Source organism: Hibiscus syriacus, unplaced genomic scaffold (genome assembly GCF_006381635.1).
Source record: "Hibiscus syriacus cultivar Baekdansim isolate YM2019G1 unplaced genomic scaffold, ASM638163v2 tig00110383_pilon, whole genome shotgun sequence".
NCBI lineage: Eukaryota > Viridiplantae > Streptophyta > Magnoliopsida > Malvales > Malvaceae > Hibiscus > Hibiscus syriacus.
In genome coordinates, this window is record NW_024062714.1 from 2,718,035 (window position 1) to 2,724,867 (window position 6,833).

Sequence of the window (6,833 nt, forward strand, 5' to 3'; positions counted from 1 at the left end):
AGTGCTTCAGTCTAGTTTTTATTGGCCAACCTTGTTCAATGATGCACATGAATTCTATAAGTCATGTGATAGATGCCAATGAATAGGAAACAAATCGAAACAGCATGAGGTGCCATGGTAAAATATTCTGGAAATTGAACTCTTCGACGTATGGGGAACCTTTTCCCACATATTTTGGAGATTTGTACATTCTATTGGCAGTGGATTATGTATTAAAGTGGGCTGAGGCCATTACAATCCCTAAAAATGATTCCAAGATGGTGTTAAAATTTTTGCACAAAATATATTCACCCGATTTGGAATACCACGAGATATTATTAGTGATGAAGGCACACATTTTGACAATAAACTGATTGCCAAGGCACTGAAACAATATGGAGTATGCCATAGGATAGCTATGGCGTATCACCCTCAAACGAATGGACAATCCAAAGTGTCTAACCGAGAAATTAAACAGATCCTTGAGAAGGTAGTCAACTCAAGTCGAAAGAACTGGTCGTCGAAGTTAGATGAAGTACTATGGGCCTATCGTACAATATTCAAGACACCATTGGGAATGTTACAGTTCAAAATGGTCTATAGAAAAGAATATCATATGCCTGTTGAACTTGTACATAGAGCCTACTAGGCCATCAAAAAGTTAAACATGGATGCTTAGCTTGTTAGAGAAAGAAGACTTTTGGAACTGAACGAAATGGATGAATTCAGAGAACACGCTGACGAGAATGCCCGCCTATACAAGGAGAAAACAAAACGATGGCATGAATAAAAATTTTTGCCAAGGCAATTTTATTCTGGACAACAAGTACTGCTCTACAATTCACGTCTTAAGTTATTCCCAGGCAAGCTAAAATCACGATGGTCAGAACCGTTCATCGTACATCAAGTCCATGATAGTGGAGCAATCGAAATACATAACCAAAACGACGGCTCCATCTTCAAGGTGAACGGGCAGAGACTCAAAGAGTACAAAAGAGCTCTAGTCATGCGCTAAAAACCGGCATCATTGGCACATGATGACCAAGAGTTTGCTTTATTTACTTGAACAAAATTCGTTGCCTAGGCAACGAATATTTGAATTCTGTACATAAATAAATCAAGTTATTTTATGATTTTATTATTCATTTAATTTTATTTCCTTTTTTTTATTGCAGGCGTACACATCACACGTGGCAACATGGGGAGTTGGAGCATGCATGAAAAGAAAAATAAACCCTAAGGTGTATGGTTTTGGCGGCAGAATAAAGAGGGAAAAGATATTTTCACCCACTTTATGTCCAATCATATATTTCTCATTGAATACAAAAATCTTCTCCCTTCGTGTAAGGACAAAACTACCCCAAAACCACCCATAACCTTCCAAAGAAAAAAAAACAGTCCAACCTCATCTTCTTTATCGTACCTCACTATCTCTCTACCAAACAAGAAAAATTTTCTTTCTCTCAACAAAATCCTCCCCATCGCCACCACTGATTTCACAACATTAACCAAGTACAATGGTACAATCAAGGAAAGCCTTAGCCTCAACACAGAGTTTCGAATGTTTCCAAACAACCGAAGCAGAAGCACGCTACAAAATCCTTCAGAAACGACAAGTATATTTGGAAGATGGATTCGTCTTCCCAACCGAAGATGAGGAACCGTTTCGACCATAAGTGATGGACGTGATACAGAAACACAACTGAGAGAAGTTAGCTCACCATCCCAAAGCCGTAGCACCAACGATGGTAGGGGAGTTATTCGCCCATCTCGAAGACTCGTCTAACCATACAGTGTACGTCCGAGGGAAGCTCCTTCGATTTTCCCCTTCAGAACTCAATATATACTTTAATTTGGGGAAAGTAGAGGAGCAACACAATAGATTCGTGGCTGAGGCGGATCAAGAAACGTTTAACAAAGTGCTAGAAGATTTATGCTTTGGGTGGGCCAAGTTCAAAGGGAACACCCAACGAGGAAAAGAGTAGATCACCGAGCCCTAAAATCGAACGTGAAGTTATGAAACCATTTTCTCAAAGGCAAGCTGATGCCAATATCTCACAACACCACTGTCCTCGTGAAAAGATTGATGCTCTTGCACTCGATCATATACGGGAGGAAGATCGATTTTGGAGAACTCATATTCGAGCAAATCCATGAATGTGCCAAAAGGAACCGGGGTAACCTATTGTTTCCCAACCTGATTACCGCATTGTGCAGGAAGAAGAAGGTTCTTGAGGAGCCCTTTGAGTATTTCATTAAATCCAAGGAGGGTATCACCAAGAAGAAGGTACCCAAGTTGATGAGTTTCGACGACGATGCCTCGCATGAAGGTTTGGAACGGGGAGCAAAATCGGTTGCCGCGGCTAGAATGGCCGTTGTGGTCACGCACACTCGAAAAATGCATGAAAAGATCGGACGCCTGGAGGATCACATGGAAATTTACTTCGAGTATGTCAAGGATAGGAACATACAACTCAACGCCTTCTTCAAAGAGTTGCTCCCGAACACTAACTCCAGACTGCCGACCTTCCCCAGTGTCATCCTCAAATACAATGCGGGCAACATCATATACCATGCCTCGACATCGCATGTCCCTCAAGAAGTTCCCCCAATAGTGCCCACTGATGTGCCACCACTGGAAACCTATGTCCCACCCGTACCAGAAGAAGGCCAAGGCGACACAGAAGTGTTCCTTAGCTCATCATCTTTTTCCACCTCTGATAGCAGTCAAGATACCCCATCCAATTTCTTCTCCGATGAATATTTCACTCTAGCACCGAAGTAACTCGAGCAAGATACCCCGATTCATCAAGCAACGCCAATCCTAGCAGCATCTCCAAGTCCAACACTAGTTTTAGCACAACCGACTCCTACTGCCGAGCAGTCAACTACAACACGAGCCTCGACCAGTAAGAAGCGCTATAAGAGAACTGCAGGTCGTATACTTCATCCCTCTCCCTCGATGACAGCAGCAGTAGACTCGGGATCCGAGAGTCCATCTCCTCTCAAACGACACCGAACGAGTGCGTCCAGTCAGCCACCCCACCATAGTGAGTTTTCATTTAGTTTTAGTTTTTTTTTAATTTTTTTCACATCTGCATATAGAAACATGTAGTTTTAGTTATCATGCATTGAGGATAATGCATCCCTCAAGTTTGGGGGATGTATTGTACCATATTGTGCCATGCTTTGTTAAATAGCAGTTGATGATAATTGGTTGAAAATTTTGGTTATCATGAAAAAAGCAGGTTAAGATTATTGTTAGGAATGAATTAGGGATGCCCAATGATGAATGCATAATTTGATTGCCTAGGCTAGAATTATTATAAGACTGTCTAAGGAAAAGAATCAACCCTAGGCCTGATTCTTTGAAATTTACAATGATTGTGGGCTGTCCTTGTTTTAGGTAATCATTAAAACTTTTGGTAAAGACTTTCAGCTTGCCGAGACTTCAAAAATATTTTAAAGGTAAAGTGAAAACTCTTTAGTGTTTAAAAACTTGAAAAATAAAAAAGGGTCACTCCTCTGTACAAAGGCAAAAACTGAAAAATCCATAAGAAAAAAGAGTAGCCAAGGCATATGAGTGAATGAAAGTAGTCATAGGTTGACTCTGCCCGACTAGCTTGGGGGTGGAAGGTATGCTCCCTTTCACCTAGAGTGTGGAACAGTAGGTATGATGAGCTGACTCCCCTGAAATAAATAAATAAGTAAATAAAAAGGTTGATAAATAACTAGGATTATAAACCAAGCATGACAAATAATTTGATGCCTTGACAATCCAGAAGTGCTTACTTTAAGTTTTCTAATTACCTTTATGCATAGACTGGTTACAATCACGCACAAACAATAGCAAAAAATCCTGACTAGGGAAGGGACTTGACTGTTATGACTGTCGAACATGTTGAGGCCAAATATTTTTGCTGAGGGCTGAAATCTCAAACCATATGATTTTCTTAACACTGCTTGCCATGTCAATTTTGATTTCCTTCTAATTATTATATATTGCTAGGGGACAAGCAATAACTTAAGTTTGGGGGTGTGATAACTCCGTAAAAAAACTTAATTTCCAGTCTTTTCACTTAAGTTATTGCTCGTCTAAACAAAGTATGCAAATCATTTTAGTTGCATTTAGTTGCATATAGGTTATGTTAGCTTCTGGTGGATAAGTTTTGCTTCGGTAAGATTTATTTGGTTTGATTGATGGTGTTGAGGAGAAAGGGTTATTTGGATTGTGTTTGTGCAGGAAACTTACAGAGGAAGAACATTTCAGTCATGACAACGTAAATTTACAAAGGTCAATGGAACAAATAAGAACGTGAAGAGCAGATTTATTTCGTTGAGGCAAGGTTTATCTGAAGAAGTCTGAAGCAGGTGTGATGAAACCGCCTATGACACATGCTAGTTTGATAACCTACTTCCCGTGCAAGCATGCCTTAATTATTCTGACAACCACCTTTCCTTTTTAAGTCTGGGAATTTAATAACGGTTATTTAAGGAAACTCCAAAAGCATGTAAAGCCCTAGGAGATCTTTCCTTATAAATAACCAGTCGTAGCTGCCAAAGAAAAAAAGGCAAGGAAGAAGAGAGAAGAGCTTTATCCAAGGCGTGAATAAGCAACTTCAGTACTTTCCCACCGTCAACAGACCAATCTTCCTTGGTGTCCTCCATAACCAAACTTTAATAGAGAGGTGATCAGGTCTCGAGAGGGGCTGATCACACAGGCAAGCACAGTGCTAATCAGAATCGTCGCAACAGAGCTCTCAGTTTTGGGAGTCCCTCTTCCTTTGTTCTTAACTCTTTATTTATTTAGGGTTGTATTAAACGTTAAATCTTGAATGATCTTTGATAGTACCATGACTGTCTTACTTGGTGTTAAACTTTGTTTTCCCTGAACAATATTCTTATGTTTTATGAATAATGAATTATGTTTTGCTTATGACTGTTTGCTCATTGTTTAAATATTTAACCTTACGCTGTAATAGCATCGAGAGATCGCCTGGGGTTTTGGTAAAACATGTCTTGGCAATATAAGAGCATCGAGAGATAGCCTTTTGTCTAGATAGTGATTCTTAGATTCGAGAGAATTAAGATAGATCAACATGAGTAATGGAATGAATCTGGGATGATGAATTTTAAACTTGTTACCTTAGAGATAGGGAGTGAGTTTCAATCGACTAAAAGGGATAGACGCTAGAGTAGGATAAACAATGCCTATAGTTTACGCTGAGAGGTATTGCTACAACAATAGTTTGAGAAACCAAGGGTTGTAGTTAACGTTGAGGGGTATTGCCATAACAACCATCTAAGAATACCTAGTAATCCTGTCGGGTAGGTTTAACAAGTCATAATAATTCATTCTAGACTTAAAAATAATTGTTGACAATACAAATGTTTAGCATAAGTGCTCTGTGATATATCTGAATATGTGAGGTTGTTTGCATTATATTTAAATCAACACTTGTCTTGTTTTATTTTAGTATTTTGCATACTTATTTTGCCTCGACCAAACTTTTCTGGAATCATTAAATCACTTCTTCGTTTTATTAATATTAGTTCTTAAGCTGACACTTAGTAAGAATTAGTTTATGACACTAGTTCTAGTTGTGGTAAAAATATATTTCCAATCCAATCCCTGTGGAAATGATACTCACTTACCCTATATTACTTGAATCGATTATGTATACTTGCACAGATTTGCTTGCCTTAACATATACATTTCCAAGAAATCAATTGCTATTGCCTCGATTGAAATTGCCTACATAGTTGATGGACTTAAGATTAGTTTGGCACACACTCTCGTGGTGATTTCCATGGCATAATAAACATGCCAAACTAGCTGCCTTCACTTTCTTCACCTCAGTAGAGTGTTGTAGCTTCTTTAACATATTAGTAATAGTTGATAGTTGAGCAGACACTGAGTCATTGGCATCTAACTCAAATACCCCAAGTGTTCTTATTCCAATTCCAAGCGTTGAGGAAAGAAAATGATAATCATTGTTGGCAATCCTATCTATAATAGAAAATGCCTCAATAGGTGATTTTTCAAGAAATGTACCATTTTTTGAGGCATCAAGCATTATACTCATGGGTGCATTGACTCCATTATAAAACATTACCACTTGAGTTCAGTCTTGAAAACCATGATTAGAACATTTGTGAAGCAAACTCTTATAATGGTCCTAATATTCATATATAGATTCTTCATCATCCTGATGAAAGGATGATATGTCATTCCTTAGCTGAGTGTTCATGTTTGGTGGGTTATAGCATAACAAAAAGCTTTTACAAAGATCAACACATGACTCCATCGAACCAGATGAAACACCACTCAACCAAGCCCTAGCTTGGTCACGCAAAGAGTATGAAAATATCTTTAACTTCAACATATCTTATGCACTCCTTGTTGGCAGAAAGAATCACATACCTACAAGAAATTGTGAATATTTTGTCTGGCATCTTTATTTGGCATGCCCCTAAATTGCCCTATAGAATTCAACATGTTGAACATTACTGTTTTGAGCTCAAAATGGGTTGCCTGAATTTCGTATGCCACAATCTCAGGGTTTAGATCATCCACAGTAGGATTGAAGTGATCATGAATAGCACGAGGCCTAGCAGCAGACCCAACGTTGGGAATTACCTTAGCATTCTGATCTTCCTCTTGACTAATGCCTTGATTTCATAATGCATACATGTTTCTTTGAACACGTTGATCACGTCTTCTTTGTCTAAAGAATCTTTCAATCTCAGGTTCAATTAGTATCAATGGCTCATCAAAATGTCATTTGGTTATACACCAAGTAAGCCTGAAAAAGATAAAGTAAAATATCAAGTAAACTATACAATAATAAAGA

General features: G+C 38.6%; 1 non-coding gene across 1 annotated transcript; it reads left to right on the top strand.

The window, feature by feature from the left end:
- Positions 1–6,114: 6,114 nt before the first annotated feature.
- LOC120121935 lies at positions 6,115–6,226 on the top strand. Its single transcript, XR_005516026.1, has one exon. It is a non-coding gene; the product is annotated as a small nucleolar RNA R71 (small nucleolar RNA).
- The last annotated feature ends 607 nt before the right edge of the window (positions 6,227–6,833 follow it).